General features: G+C 38.1%; 1 protein-coding gene and 1 non-coding gene across 2 annotated transcripts in view; one reads left to right on the forward strand and one right to left on the reverse strand.

Annotated features, from left to right (window-relative positions):
* The window catches only part of Gnat3 (G protein subunit alpha transducin 3), a 111,261-nt gene that overhangs the window by 86,156 nt on the left and 8,105 nt on the right, over positions 1-17,000 (reverse strand). The gene's annotated exons all lie outside the window — the stretch shown is intronic.
* On the forward strand, positions 2,443-2,549 carry LOC128100269 (U6 spliceosomal RNA). Its single transcript, XR_008214770.1, has one exon. It is a non-coding gene; the product is annotated as a U6 spliceosomal RNA (small nuclear RNA).

Below are 17,000 nucleotides of genomic sequence, written 5' to 3' on the forward strand. Positions count from 1 at the left end.
TTGCTATTTTTCCCTGTGTAAACAATTCTTCAATGTGTATATGAGTATTTTGTTCCTCAGCTTTGTGCTCCTTATGATTTTAAGCGCAACTCATGTTACTTCCGAAACTCTGGCCTCCTGCATTCCCCAAAACTATAATGGGCACATTCTCAGTCCTCCAAAAATGTATTTCTAGCCCTTACTTGCCATGCTATTTTAAATTAATACCATTCTCTCTTTATGCCACATTTTATTATCATCAGACTGTGAAATTCTTAATGGCCAGAAATATATAATTCTTTTATACCCCATGACAAATAAGGAATATGCAAAAATAAGTGATATTTCTATAATAAATATTGATATTGGTCATTTAACCAAATGGGTATCTATGATTTTCGACCTGGAGGAAAGCTGTAGTTTTATGCAGTTGCAAAAATCTTAAGAATCTATAGCGCCTCATATTGTTATTTCCTAACATGAAGGCAGTCATGTATATAGATTCCCATAGATACTTAGGGAAGATACGTTGTTATTTCCTAACATGAAGGCAGTCATGTGTATAGATTCCCATAGATACTTAGGGAAGATACGTTGTGACTCTTGAAGGATATTGTAAAGTAGTTTGCGCACTTAGAATTGTGTTATAATTAGTAGTTGCATTCACATCTCTCATTTAACCACCTTTAAAATTCCAGTTTGAGCACTACTAATTGACTTGCTACTTATCATGTTTTAAAGACTGATAGAGCCTCATCCAACAATTCCAGCTAAAATTTTTTGACGGCTTCAGCTAAACAAATAAATCTATATATAAAAGAATAGTTTTCAAGCTCTTTCAAATACTTGGAAGAATTATCCAATAGCCCACGAAGAGCACTGACGTCTTAAAACAACCAGGTCTCATTAAAACACAAAACATCCTCAAAATTCATGGGTCTTGTGTTTTAATTCATGCAAGGCACATGTAACTCTTAAATAATGACCAAATCTCATGGTTAGCAGAAAATAAATAGAGTCAAATGTAGCTTAAGTTTTCCTGCCTGGCCCACAGTCAGGACAAATCTCTATCACCTGCCAGTCCCACAGCCCCTCAGACCCAACCAAGTAAACACAGAGACTTATATTGGTTACAAACTGTATGGCCGTGGCAGGCTTCTTGCTAACTGTTCTTACAGCTTAAATTAATCCATTTCCATTAATCTATACCTTGCCACATGGCTCGTGGCTTACCGGCATCTTCACATGCTGTTTGTCATCGTGGCGGCTGGCAGTGTCTCTCTGACTCAGCCTTCCACTTCCCAGCTTTATTCTCCTCCTTGTCCCACCTACACTTCCTGCCTAGCCAATGGCCAATCAGTGTTTTATTTATTGACTAATTAGCAACACATTTGCCATACAGAACATCCCACAGCAGTCAAATTTTAACCAGGTACAGATATTTTATACCCTTCAAATAGCACATTTTTATATGTTCAAGGGAACTGAAGTAAACACATAATTTTAAGTGGTCTTCTGGCCTTTGCTTCACCCATGTTTTCATTTTTCTAATATATAATTCTACAAAAATATTGTACTGAGTTTACCCCTGAACAGCATCAGGCTTTGCACATTAAGGAACCTAAGAAGGCTTAGCTACAGAATCTGGATGGCATTGCGTCTTCTGCATGATCACCTGTCCCACCTGGAAGTCTAGCTCTGCCTCCATAGGTCACCTTCACACCTCTCTCCACAGGGCTCTCTTAGTCCTTGTTTTGTTTTGATTGACAACTTGATGCTCATTTTAAACAGAATTTTAACAATGAAACAAAAATAAGTTTTTTTCCAATTCAATTAAGTCTTAATTGAATGGCTGCAGTAAACGACTTTACTATCAAATCAGTGGGCAGACATTTATATCTCCACTGAAAACCAGAGCATCTCTTTCACTTTGGTTATTATTGTTATATACATGTAACATGAGGCAGGGAGCATGGGAGGAATTCAAAGAGGGGTAGCTGAGAGGGGCTAGAGGAATTAAGAGAAGAGAAATTGATATAACTCTATTGAAACTAAAGACGTTAAAATTAAAAAAAAATAAAAGAAAGAAAACCTAAGTCTCAGAAAGCTTGGCCATGGGACTTTCTAGCATTTCCTAGCAACTGAATTATGAAGAAAATATTTTCACTTGTAACACCATGAATGATTTTGGAGGATATTATCCTAAGCAAAATTATCCAAGCAAAGGCAGACAAATGCTGCATGATTTCCTGTGTTGTGACTGCCACCAGGACCTGGGTGTGGATGCTGGGGTAAAGGTTGTAGTGTGAAAATTTTAGGCAACAGGAGGAATCAGCCTGGGAGATCTATTTTCAGCCAGATATGAGGAATGTTGTATGTTCTTATCATTAAATGTTTGTACAAATTTATCTCATTGATTCTTCTGATTTTTCATTTTTGTGTATCTTTTGAAAGAGAGAGAGAGTGCTCGCTTCGGCAGCACATAGACTAAAATTGGAACGATGCAGAGAAGATTAGCATGGCCCCTGCGCAAGGATGACATGCAAATTCGTGAAGCGTTCCATAAAAAAAAAGAGAGAGAGAGAGAGAGAGAGAGAGAGAGAGAGAGAGAGAGAGAGAGAGAGAGAGAGAGAGAGAGAACATAGTTTGGTGTGTAGGGAGGTGCAAAAGATCTGTAAGAATTTGGGGAAGATGAAAATTCATGTTCAAAACATAAGAAAAAAATCACCACAAAAGTAGAACCAGAGATTCCTGAAAAATTAATACACAAAATAATAAATATATTAACTGGTTTTAACTGTTCAACAATATATTAAGATTTGGAAAGAAAACAATGCAGCTCATTGATTTTTTTTACAACAAGATTCACATCTTCCCCTCCTCTGCTCTCTCTATCTGTTGGCAAGAGATTCAGAGACTGGTTTTATTGCCCAGGAGGAAAACATGCATCCAGATTCCCTTTGCTGACTATAAGTACAGTGTACACAGTAGAAACACAGTATTAATACAACAGTGTCACGTGTTCTTCCCCTCTGAATGCATTTCTTCTTCACTGAAGTTACTACTATATTGTTCCCCACTTTCCTGTCCGTTCCTTTTTTTCCTAAAAAACCTCTTGCAGTTTGCCCTTGTCATTGTATAAATTTTTCCCTCCTTTTAAATGAACCCTGTGAGAGTCCTATAATAATTCTTGCCCTAAACATGTTGCCCAAGATGCAAGGAAGGTAGGAAGTATGCCAGTAGATTTCCTAAGTGTCTCCATCATGTCAGGAGATACTTTGTCAAGGAACAAAGTAAGCAGAGGATTCTGAAGGAGCAGGGCTGAGTGAAGAGGAAAAAGAGAAAGCTACATTACACCAGAAGCAGAAGGGATGACTTGCCTTTGAGCAACTATAGTGTTACAAAAACTTTATTTACTTCTAAGTCTAAGGAGAATACTCGTAAAGATTGTGTGAAATGTTATGAAGTCTCTTGCTTCACATTGAAAGGATAGAAAGTGTGCCAGTCATAGCACAGAACAAGTGCCATGAATTGAGGACACACTAGAGGGGCTGGGATACACAGAACTGCACTGGGAGCTCTGGGTTAGGCTCCATTGTGGAGGGTGTTGTGTGTTCTTTAATATTTGCTCTAGGTTTTGTTCAAAATAGTTTCAGAAAATTAATAACAATCTTAAAATTGTCTTTCATGCAACATGAGATATCACTTTATTTTTTTTAAAGAGATGATTTGTCTGTTATTACTGATATTTTGAATTTAGACTTTATGGTCTAGATTATCTTCAAGAGTAACTACAAGTTTCTTTGCACATTTTTGACAAAATATGGGTTATCAGTATAATTTAGTTTTATATACAATCATAATTAGAAAATGCTGGTAGGAAGAGAAACTTAGATAACAATAGCTTCTACCTGTTCCTGATAAAAGAGCCCCAAGAGTAACAATATTTTTTAAGTAATCTTGTTTGAGTTCTGTGTCCTTCAACTTCAACATTATCAACTTTGCACAGTGTCAGTAATGAAAATGAAACATTGGGAGTGGCATGAATAAAAGATATCTGGATGATGAAGAATGTAAGATATGAGCCCATTCTGTTTTTTAATCTGGATTTCTCTAGAGAGGAAATATATTCCCTTCTCACTTACAAGATCTCCCAGATGGGAGACAATTGTTCTTGGGCCATTTTGCTTGCTCTTTCAATCATGCTGTGAGTCTTGAAAATGGGATTTTCTTTAAGGTTGTGTGTATCTAAGAGTTGGTCTGCTCATTGTGGAGAGGAAGATACAGGACACAATAAAGAGGGCAGTGTCTAGGAAGGTAGTAATGTGGCTTGTTATTTCAAAAGGCAAGGGGAGAGGTTGTCATCTGAGCATCACTAACCTACTGTATTGAATGACTGTATACTCCACTTGTAACATACCTATCTCTTGATTGCCATCCTTGCTGATCGTTGGGATAATTCATCCACTCAGATAGTTAAAACACTTTGATAACTGTTACAATGATGAGTTTATCAAACTCACTGAAAAGTGACCAGCAAATAACTAGGATGAAGTTCAAAGTCAGTATTTCAGAAGCAATAAATTAAGTTCTCATTTGAGCTACCATTACAGACATGTTTTTGGATCCAGTTATTTACAAAAATGATCTCCTGGATACCTTAACACTACAACTCAGAGGCTTCTGGGTGGTAAGTTGGGATGCCTACAAGAACCACATTCAATACAGGGAATTTTTTCTCAATATCTCTTAACGTTATTCATTGCAATTGTAATACAAGTTCTGACTTAGTGTTCAACCTCTATTTTCACGTATCTGCTCATTGTTTTCTGTGGACCTCATGTTCCCTTTACTGTTGAAGGTCTTTTGTAGTAATCTAAAAGTGACTTGATGTCCACATGGTAAAATGCTGATAAATACTGATGTAGGCTCCACTTCTGAAAACAAAAAATGTTTTTTGATACAAGACAAAAGCCATTGACCTTCAAATGCTGTTTTTGTGGGGGCGGGGGAAGGGAAACTACAGATGACATTGACTTTAACTTCACAGGAAGAAAAAGACGTTTTCTGGAGGACCAAACAAGCCCAGCCTTTTCCACTAACCCTTTAAACACATAAACACATTTTACCTTTGAATTCTTAGTGCATTTCGGTGTTTGTGTGAATGATAAAATCCTGTAAGTTTGAAATTTCCTGAAAGGAGCAATGTCAGATAAACCTTGACTAAGTGAGAGACCTTGAAAACTTTAATGCTGAATTCACTCATTTGTATATTGTAGGCATTGTTAGCTTAAATTTCATATCATTAACGTAAGAGACCAGATGTTTCCTTTAGAATAAGGGACAGATTCTTATGCACTTCCTTTTTTCCTCTCCTGGTTCATATTAACCAATATCTTCTTTGAGGGATGTTATAATATTGAAACCTTGAGCTGGAGACTTGGGACTTCCTTGTCTGAAGGAGAAGGAAGGAAGCTCTTAAGTGTGGAAAAGAAAGGGGGAAAACTAAGCACAGTGTATGGCTATACCAGATGAGGCTAAGGAAAAAATAGAAAGAACACTTGATTGAACGTAAGCACAATCTAAAATAATTCCATGGGAAAATGTTCCAATTTTGATTGAAAGTATTAAGATAGTTTATTTTAATGTTCAAATAAAAACTAACAATTATCTTTAAACTATGACTGATTATATCATTGTATAGTTAGCATTTCCTTCATATACTGTTGAAGGGAAAAACAAAACCACTAAAAATATTATTAGTCATGTTAATTTTTATTTATTTCTTTTGTTTTTGAGAATATAATATAATCATATCTTCTCTCTCTTCTTTTTCCTCACTCCAAACCCTCCCATATATCACTCCTTACTGTCTTTCAAATTCATGGCCCTTTTTAAAAATTGTTGCCCCGTGCACACAAACATATGTTAATGTGTGTATGTATGTTCCCAAATACAACCCGCTCAGTATAATGTTGCTTGCTTGTATGTATGCTTTCAAGGGCTATCCTTTTGGTACTAGATTGTGGAGGCCCACAAAGGTTTACTAGTGAGATCTGTGCTTGCTTTACCAAGCAGAGCTGCATTAGAGGATTGCTTGTCCATGTGTGTGGTTACTAGGTGATTGGAAAGGGTCTGCATTTGACTGTGCTCAGGGGAGGTCTTTTGCTTTAACCTTTTGCATTCCTATAAATAGCCCTTCAGAAGAGACAGGAGGGGTCAATAGATAAGGATTCAGGCCCTCCTGGGATGATCCTGTGTTTCCATCTGTTTCTCTCTCCTTTATCCTTCTATCTAAATCTCTTATCCCTCACTCCTCAAGAGTACCCTGGGTAAAATGTGGGAGCCGCTCACCCAGGTGGGCTCCCACACTAGATAATCAAGTGGTGTGCTCCTCCATGGAGAAGGCTATCTTTCCCACTCTTAGCACTCCTTAGTTGCCTAGAATTCTTACTTTTTTGTTTGTTGTTTGTTTGTTTATTCTGTTTTAATATAAGTTTGATCTGTGTACTTAAATAGAGTCTACTACCATTCAAGGACTTTCAAGATTTTACTGTCATGCTAAAAACTCAGTTACTTTTAATTTACCATTTTCCTGCTGCATTTTACATTCCTACAATTTAGAGGAAGTTGCCTGTCTATCATCACAAACCTTGTAAGTATGGGAGTCAGCACTTAGCTCAGAAGTCTTGCATTTTTGAGAAGCCCTGTTCAGGGCAAGGAAGTTTATCTTAAAAAGCTGCTTCAGTTTTCCAAATCTTCTACATGTTTAATTGAATCTCAACTACATTTTATTTCCAAATATACACTATTGTTCTTAAGATTTATTTTATATTTCACTTAAAACTCTACACAAGTCATCATAGACATTTTGCTTATAAAAATGAAATAACTTATCAATATTTAATAAGTTTTGTAAATGTCATATTTCCAAAGAACAAAATAATTTATAGCACTCTTTAAAAAGTGAATGAGATAGTTTATAGATGAAAGCCAACCATTAAAAATATCTTGAAAATTATGATTTTTTTCAAGTAAGTAAATTCTTCACATGCCTTAATACCTCAATCATCTCATTGGAAGTAGTTTTAATAAGTGATGAGTTAAGCGAAGAAGACAATATGACTTGTTTTAATCTCCAAATGCTAAAATGGGCTAAACACTTGGGCCACAATTTACTGACCAATATGATTTACTTTCCAAATTCTGAAATTTTTCTATTCAATAAATTCTGCTTGCTGATTCCCAAAGAATTTTAAAAAAATTACGGAAAAAATGTTGAGATCTCTAGTCTAGGCAGGAAACTAGTGGTAGGGCTAGAGGGTACTTTATGAGAACTATGCAGAGCTAGGAGGAGAGTCAGAAATGTGAGGAATACAGATGAGGAATGGTCAAGCAGACTAGGTTTCTGAGCTGTTTTATCCAAGGGAAAGAGTTCAGAGAACAGCGGATGTAGACTGATTCTGCCATATTTTTAATGGAAATCTGTGTGCAATTAGTTAAAGTGATTTAGAAAGATTCTCTTTCCTTCCTGTTGAAATAAAAACTAGTGTGTGCTGTCAATGTTGGTCTCTGACCCTTCAGCTTGATATTGCAACACAAGACACTATATATAGTACTTGAGTTATAAGCAAAAGGAAGATGTTACACAATTGCATATTCAACAATTTCTTGGTGTCTGCTTGCTAGTAGATTAATAACACATACACTAAAAGCATCATGAAACTTACACTTTTTTAATCTTCCTTCACTGAAAATTGTATAATAGGTCTCTCCCCATCATATTCTCACTCTTGGCAGATGTTGACATATTTAGAGAAATATTAAATCAAAAAAGTCCTAGTTCTCCATAATCAAGTTATGTCTCAAAATAAAAGGATACCCAAAAGCAAAGCGAGGGACTTGGGGTTAAAACCTTACTGCTGACTCATGTCAAATGCACTCTTTTTCCAATATACTTTTATTGATTATTTTGGAATTATACATTATACACCCCAATCACACTCACTTCCCAGTCCTCCCAGGTCCTTCCCCAACCCTTGTGAGGAGGAGGAGGAGGAGGAGGAGGAGGAGGAGGAGGAGGAGGAGGAGGAGGAGGAGAAGAAGAAGAAGAAGAAGAAGAAGAAGAAGAAGAAGAAGAAGAAGAAGAAGAAGCTCAATTTGTGTTGCCCGTATACTCACTGAAACATGGTCAAACTCCCAATGGCCAGCCCCTTAAAGAGAATTGAGTCTTTCCTTACCTGCACCCACACCAGAAGTTATCAGTTATAGAGAGCTACACTTCAACATCCTTGCTGTGGGATGGTCTGTATGTCAAATGTGTTGCTGATTGGTCAATGAATAAATCACTGATTGGCAGTGGCCAGGCAGGAAGTATAGGCGGGACTAACAGAGAGGAAAATTGAGAGAACAGGAAGCTGGGTGGGAGAGACACTGCCAGCCGCCATCAGGATAAAGAAGATGTAAAGTACCGGTAAGCCACGAGCCATGTGGCAAGGTATAGATTAATAGAAATGGATCAATTTAAGCTGTAAGAACAGTTAGCAAGAAGCCTGCCACGGCCATACAGTTTGTAACCAATATAAGTCTCTGTGTTTACTTGGTCGGGTCTGACGGCTGTGGGACTGGCGGGTGTCAGGGATTTGTCCTGACTGTGGGCCAGGCAGGAAAACTCAAGCTACAAATGGCGCCCAACGTGGGACAAGAGTTTCCACCTAAAAACTGAGAAAAAAGATTCTAAAACGGAGCTAAAAACAGCTTCCTAATTGTCTCTCTCAAATGAGCGGCAGCTGCCGGTTTGAGCTACTGGTGGGTTCCTAGCATGTACGCTGGACCTGCAGTATGGCGGGATTGAGGTCTCTACAAGTGGCACATTAAGCTGCGTGGTGGATTTAGCCTTTGCTAGTACAAAACAAAAAAAAGAGAGGTTTCTGGGCTACATGCTGCTTGGATAAAAGCATAGACCCACGATAGCTCCCAGAGCTGGCGGAAAACGTACTACTGCCATCTTGGGAAGCTAAGGTGGGCGGAGTCAGCAGCCACAGCTGCTTGCTGTGGGATGTTCTGTATGTCAAATGTGTTGCTGATTAGTCAATAAATAAAACACTGATTGGCCATTGTCTAGGCAGGAAGTGTAGGCGGGACAAGGAGGAGAATAAAGCTGGGAAGTGGAAGGCTGAGTCAGAGAGACACTGCCAGCCACCACGATGAGAAACAGCATGTGAAGATGCCGGTAAGCCACGAGCCATGTGGCAAGGTATAGATTTATAAAAATGGATTAATTTAAGCTGTAAGAACAGTTAGCAAGAAGCCTGCCATGGCCATACAGTTTGAAACCAATACAAGTCTCTGTGTTTACTTGGTCGGGTCTGACGGCTGTGGGACTGGCAGGTGATAGAGATTTGCCCTGACTGTGGGCCAGGCAGGAAAACTCTAGCTACAGCTGCTGCAGCTTAAAACAATAGATTCACAATAAGACAGATTCAGTTGTAATAGTTTAAAATGTGTGTAAAATATACGTAGGCTTGAAAGAGACAAAAAAGGTGATATATACAGTTATAAAAACAAATACATAGTTTTAAAAAATAAAGTCTTTAAAGAGACAGTAAAATTAATATAAAAAATAAGCCACATAAAGATAAATATTACACAAAGAATCTGGATTGTGTTGTCTTTGGGATTTTTAACTAAAGAAAAACATTTGATTACAAAAGCTGTTGAGTTATGCCAAAATGTATATTTTAAAGATACCTTGACTTCAAAATTTGGATGTAAGGATATGTTGCTTTGGAAAGGAGGCTCTGCTTTTGTTTCCACAGAAAGCCAGAGGCTATGGATTTGTTCCAGATTAAGACACATCAGGTTTGACCAGCCAAGACCACCTGAAAGGTCTCCGATGACACCAAGGCCCAGATGATCCAAAATCCAGAACCGTTTCAAGGCAACTGGCTCAGATGATACAGCCTCACGGACTACTCCATGATCCTAAAATTTTCTTTGTTTCCCCAGAAGATACAGCGCCCCCCTCCAGCAGAAAGTAGTAAGAAAAGCTATGGCCAAATTCCCAAATATACCAAGCTGACTTTGGAGATGTGTAAAGGTTAAAACCTTCCTTTTTAAGAAAAAAAGGGGAAGTGCTGTGGGATGGTCTGTATGTCAAATGTGTTGCTGATTGGTCAATGAATAAATCACTGATTGGCAGTGGCCAGGCAGGAAGTATAGGCGGGACTAACAGAGAGGAAAATTGAGAGAACAGGAAGCTGGGTGGGAGAGACACTGCCAGCCGCCATCAGGACAAGGAAGATGTAAAGTACCGGTAAGCCACGAGCCATGTGGCAAGGTATAGATTAATAGAAATGGATCAATTTAAGCTGTAAGAACAGTTAGCAAGAAGCCTGCCACGGCCATACAGTTTGTAACCAATATAAGTCTCTGTGTTTACTTGGTTGGGTCTGACGGCTGTGGGACTGGCGGGTGTCAGGGATTTGTCCTGACTGTGGGCCAGGCAGGAAAACTCAAGCTACACATCCTTATCACAATTTTTAAGAGTTCTATGGATTTCTGTCTAGGCTGTTACTTTTTTTGTGGGGGTGGTTGGAGGTAGGGATAGGGGTTGTCACAGAAGCCTTCTATGTCTCTTTTTCTCAACTGTGAGTCTGCAGGCATTGATATAATGTAAAAGTAGCTTCCATGTCCTTTACAATCAGTAGGGGCATGGACCATGGACATCCACATCGTCTCTGGGGTCAGCACATGCCACAGACCTCACCATGGTCTCCAGTGTCAGTAGAGTCCAGGGATAACAACAAGGTGTTCTGCTAAAGCATGAACCATGGACACCATCATAGCCCTCAGCTGAAGCACAGGCCAACAATGTCAACAAGGCATCTGGGACAAAACAGGCCACAGACACCAATATGTTCCCCTGTGGTAGCCTGGCTCATGGACATCAACATGGTTTCAGTTGGCAGCATAAACTATGCTTACCACCCATGGCCATATGGTGTACATTAGCCTCGTTAGCACTGAAGGCTATCTGGATGGCAAATACACCATTGACTGAGCAGTCAGAGAATTAAGACACTAACTAAAGAGGTGAGGTCAGGAAAATGCTTTGTCCATAATTATTTGCCCAAGGTGTGTCCATCCTTTTTTCAGATTTTTTTAATCTATGTTCAAATAATGATCTATTTAGTCTTCTATGCCTCTAGCAACATCGCTAACCAATTAAATATCTCTCTTGGGCAAAACAAATTGGACTTGTTTTTTTTTTTTTTTCTTTTTGTGGTGTGTGGACCTGGGAGGACTGGGAAGTGAGTGTGATCAGGGTGCATGATGTCCAATTCCCAAATAAGCAATAAAAATATTGTGTTGGAAAATACATATATCTGTACATGGCCTCTGCATTACTGGCCACCAAGTTGTTTTATATACCATTTTTCAGAGAAGCATACTGCTTTGCTTCAGAGAAGGACACTACAGGGTAAAACCCTATTTATTTTTTTAAAACTTTGCACAGTAACCATTTTACTGAGCATTTATTAATGCTTCCCAGACATTTCTAATCAAATTATATATGCATCTCTTAGAGTGTTGTAGTTTGCCATTTTATGTGTAACTGGTCATATACAAACTATTGGGCAGAAACATTCATCAATCACTGGTTTCTAACATTCAGGAGTTAACAATGGTGAAGTTCCAGATGAACCTCCTTCAGTTTCTGTTATACAAAGAATTTGGAACATAATTCTTAATTGAATGAAGCATTACCTTTGGATCTTCACAGTTGCTCCCAGATGAACACCACTCAGTCAGGAGAGCTTTCAGCATGAATTGATTTTAGAGGCTCATCATTGCTAACTAAAATGTTCTTATGAATCATGGATTTAAAACACTGAAGTGAAAGGTTGTTGAGGAGCACAGGTGAAGACGGAACACTTCCATCAGGTATCTATGTACTGAACTGCACTTACACATTGGCAACAGCACAGTCGCTGTCTGATTTGAAGTCTGGATTCAGTTTACCAGCATCCTAATGCAGTAGAGAGTTGTCTTTAGCAATTCAAACCCAGTAATCAAATTGTACTAATATCTCTGTTGAAACTTTCATTTATTGCTCCAAACAACCACAGCTAAATGGAACTAATAATGCATTTTGTATTTCATGAACATCAACATGTTTTCCTAATTCACAATAAAAAAATATGGATACAAAAGCAATTTAATACATTTTAAGTATGAAACAAAAGGTAAATAGCAATTAATTAAAGAAATATTTGTTTATAGCTAATATCAAAAGCTCAATTTCAGTTTATCTTTTCAGTATATACTTAGTAATAAAATAGGATGATTAAAATTTTAGTATATACTCTAATAAAAATATTTTAACGTTTTATTGTCCAACTATTTAAAAGTAAAATTTCCTTGTTAGCTTAAAAAACAAATTTAGTTCTCCCTTAAGACTATTCTTAAATGCGTGGTTATTATTAATTAATTAAACAAATATCATAATGCTCAAGATGAATACCATTGTGTGCACATATTTGTTTATTTGGTGTGTATATCTGTGAATGAGTGTATATGTGAGGTATGTACACATGGATACATGTGCTGCCCCCATGTGCTGTAGAGACTAGAGAAGGACATTAGGTGTCCAGTGCTCTCCATCCTATTCCCTGGACACAGTTTATTTGTCTAAACCTAAGCCTGGAACTTGCAGTTTATCAGCTAGCCAGCAAGTTCTCGCCATGCTCCTGTCCCCATCCACCTCAGCACTGGGTTGCAGATATATAGGGTTTCACCAAGCTTTGAAGTGCATACGACTCAGGTCCTCATGCTTGTACGACAAGTGCTCTGATCAAATGATCCATCTCCCCATGCCCTTAACACTATTTTTTAAACACCAGAGGATTTAAATGTAACTCTAAAAATGAACAACAAATCAAAAATGATTAGAAATGTTAGTTGATAAATAAAAGCAACCAAACCTGAAAATTAAATGAATGCTTTTCATTTACTAAAAACTCTACTGTATGAATATGCTTTTATAAATAAGTAGATTTAAAATACGTGAGGTTGGAAGCTAGAGAGATGACTCAGTGATTAAGAGTACCTGTTGGCCCTGCAGATGTCCCCAGTTAAGTTCCCAACCCTCACATCAGGTAGCTCACAACTGCCCAGAACTCTAGGTGCACATGAACTGAAGCCTTCTTCTGGCCTCCATGTGAAACCCTCCCATACGTGGCACACACTCACTTGGACACAGAAACATAAATAAAGTTAAAAGTGAATCTATAAATACATGCAGTAAGAGAATTCAGTAGCAAGATTCACTTTATGAGAAATTATTGGCAAAACCAAAAACACTTAGTTTGAATACTAATTCCACCACTTACAAGATGTAAGATCTGGAGGAAAACATTTAATCAAATAAATTTTAGGCACACAAATGTTTAGTATAGAATATATCATTATTATAATGCTCTATGCAATAACATTTATAACATGCTCACTTATGTGCTACTGTGTTCTTATGCTCTGTTCTGCTCTGTTCAGTGCAGCTTTAGCCTGAGTGTGATACACACATGGCTACACTCTGTGTGAGATGTTGGAGAGGAAGATCTACTTTCAAATACAAGAATTCACACTAACATCTTGGAAGTTGGTTAATCTTTCTGCCTCACTGTGTATAATCTTCATTTGTCCAGAATTGATTGCTCCACTTCCCAGTGTCATTTGATATTTGTTATTGTCTTTCCCCACTAAGGAGTTAGTCATGCATCATTTCAGACAGGTTTGTTTGTTTGCTGTTGTTGTTTTGATATAAGACCTCAAGTATCGCAGACTTGCCTCTAACTCACTTACCTAAGGATGACCTTGAGGTTCTGATCCCCCCTATACTTCCAAAGCTCAAGGATTACAGCTGTGTACCACTGTGCTGTTATGTGGTGATAAGGATCAAGAGGAGAGAATGATGTGAGATTGCTGTGGCATACAGTGGTGCCTGGAGATATGATGTTTGAGCTGATATGCTGAATAAGAGGTGAAGTAACTTGGAAGCAAGCATATGAGGAAGTTATCAGACATCAGAACTGCCAGGAAGAGGTCAAAGGCAGAATATAGTCTAGCATTCTTCAGGAAGCCAGCGAACCATGAGATATGATGTGAGCATCTGAAGGGGCTGAATCAAGTTTGGTGTTATCCATTCTTAGCCTTTGAGGACCTATTTGTGTAGGGAACCCTTTCTGAGCTCATTCTAATTTTTAGGTATGTTATTGATGAAGATCTACCTAACCCGACTGCCTTTGAGTTAGTGAGTAAGAAGACTTAAAAACTCCAGAAGGACTGTTCCTATTCCTTTTTTTCTGTTTTTTCCCTTTTATTAAGAAAATTTTTATTCATTTTACATACCAAACACAGATCCCCTCCTCACTCCTCCTTCCCCCACCCCCGCATTCCTCCACCAAAAATGTAAGGCCTCCCATGGGGAGTCAGCAAAGCCTGGTACATTTAGTTGAGGCAGGTCCAAGCCCCTCCCCCTGCATCAAGGCTGTGTAAGGTGTCCCATCATATATAGTGGACTCCAAAAAGCCAGCTCATGCACCAGGGATAGATCCTGATTCTACTGCCAGGGGGCCTTTTAAACAGACCAAGCTACACAACTGTCTAGCTTATACAGAGGGCCTAGTCCAATCCCATTCAGGCTCCATAGCTGTTGGTCTAAAGTTCATTACTTCCCACTAGGCAAATGGATGGAACTAGAAGGTATCAACCTGAATGAGGTAACCCAGACTCAGAAAGACAACCATGGTATGTACTCACTCATGCGTGGATACTAGATGCAAAGCAAAGGATAACCAGACTACAAGCTCCAGAGAAGTCAGCTAACAAAGAGGAAACTAAGAGGAAAACATGGATCTCCCTGGGAAGGGGAAATAGATGAGATCTCCTGAGTAAACTGGGGGTGAGTGGGAGCAACAGAGGGTAGGAGTTGGGGGATGCTCCTATTCTTTTATTTGACAATATTTTAGACAATAGCAGCCCCTTTGTGGTTATGGCCTCCAGGAGGCAAGAAAGGCCTCAAATGAGTCAACAGGCCTCAGCTGAGGAATTAAGGTAAATCTGTTCCTTGGGTTCTCAAGCATTTTCTATGCCACTTGTTTAATTCTCCATCACTCTTTTGTTCTCTACTACTGTTTGTACATTTTTATATACGTATCATAAAAAGCCCACATCCGAGAGACTAGGATCCATTTTTTTAAAATAATAACTCATATTAAACACAATATTTAAGAAATTCTTAATGTAGGGCAGAGTGGCACACACATTTAATCTCATAACTCAGGAGGATGATCAAGGCAGACCTCTGTGAGTTCCAAGGCAGCCAGGGACACATAGAGAATTCCTGTCACCAAAACAAGTAAACAATTACTTAATATATTTTGACTGTAGATTAAATTAAAATAAATAAATGTTCAACTCTTCACTCTTCCAATGCTATTAAAAGATACATGCTAAATTTTACAAAATATATAAATTTGTAGGAAAATGAAGACCATATTATAATATTATGCAAAACTATCACCAAAGGAATTCTTGATTATGGAATTCAAGAAGACATTAGAAAGGGGGTGCTTTCACTGACTATTTTTTGTTTGTTTTTTGTATTCTACTCTCATACAATCAATCCTATCTACTGTTTCGCCCCCCTCCACTCCTCCCAGGTGCCCCCACCTCTAATCAGATCCACTGCTCCTTCATTTCCCTTCAGAAAAGAGTAGGCCTCCAAGGGATATCAACTGAACACAACATGAAAAGATACCATAAGACTTGGCACAAATCTTCATATCAAGGCTGGGATAGGAAATGCAGTAGGAGAAAAGGGGTCCCAAAAGCAGGCAAAAGAGTCAGAGACACCTCTGCAACCATTAAGACTCCTACAAGGACACCAAGCTAACAACCATGACACATATGCAGAGGACATAGTGAGTGTGATACTAAATACATTAATGCTGCTGTCTACTTCACAAAACTGCAGAGTGAAAGTCATATTTAATATGTAACTATACATGATAAATTATATATAATATGCATTGCATATAATGTATATTATGGAAATAAATTATGGCAACATTCTTATAGATTAAATTGAAAAGTTTTGAAGATATTATCACATTAGCATCTGGATTATGACAATACCGACAGTACCTTTTAACATGGAAGTGTCCATTAAATCAGGTACAACAGTAGAGAGCTGAGAATTGGATGTGGTATTTTTTTTCCAACCATCATTGAATTTAGACAGTAACTGTAGGTGGATTTCTCTGTCCCACCAGCTAGTTCCAAAATAACAACACAGAGACTTGTTATTAATTATAAATGCTTGGCCAATAGTTTAGATTTGTTTTCAGCTAGCTCTTATCACTTAAATTAACCCATTTCTATTCATCTATGTACTGCCCTAAAGCTCATTTACCTCATGTATGTACTTCCCATCCTGCTTGCTCTGCATCTCATACATCTCCTTCAACTCCTCCTTCTTCTTCCCAGCATTCTCTTAGTCTGGTGCTCCCACCTAACCTTTTCCTGCCTAGCCATCAGCCAACCAACTCTTTATTAACCAATAAGAGTAATACATATTTACAGTGTACAAAGATTGTCCCACAGTATTTTCCCCTTTTTGTCTAATTACAAAGGAAAGTTTTAATTTTATCATAGTAAAATTATATATAACAAAAACAGTTATCAAGTAAGAATTACAGTTACAATATCCAGTCCATTTGTATTTGGCAAAATTAGAGAAAATACTCTACTATTAATCTTATCTTTGTGAGTCTAAAGTTTTATACCTACTTTACCTTTTATCACAAGTAAGGAAAACTTTGTCTAATTATTTAGTCTTTAGTTTTTCTTCCATCAAAGACCCCAGAAGGGTGTAATATTACCTAATGACAGGGACATCTAGCTGCCTGGACAGTCACCCAAAGTTCTTCTGTAATTCTGGGTCATCCAGCTTTGGCCTA

The sequence above is a fragment of the Peromyscus californicus genome, unplaced genomic scaffold (genome assembly GCF_007827085.1).
Source record: "Peromyscus californicus insignis strain IS unplaced genomic scaffold, ASM782708v3 Scaffold_6__1_contigs__length_162567912, whole genome shotgun sequence".
Taxonomy (NCBI): Eukaryota; Metazoa; Chordata; class Mammalia; order Rodentia; family Cricetidae; genus Peromyscus; species Peromyscus californicus.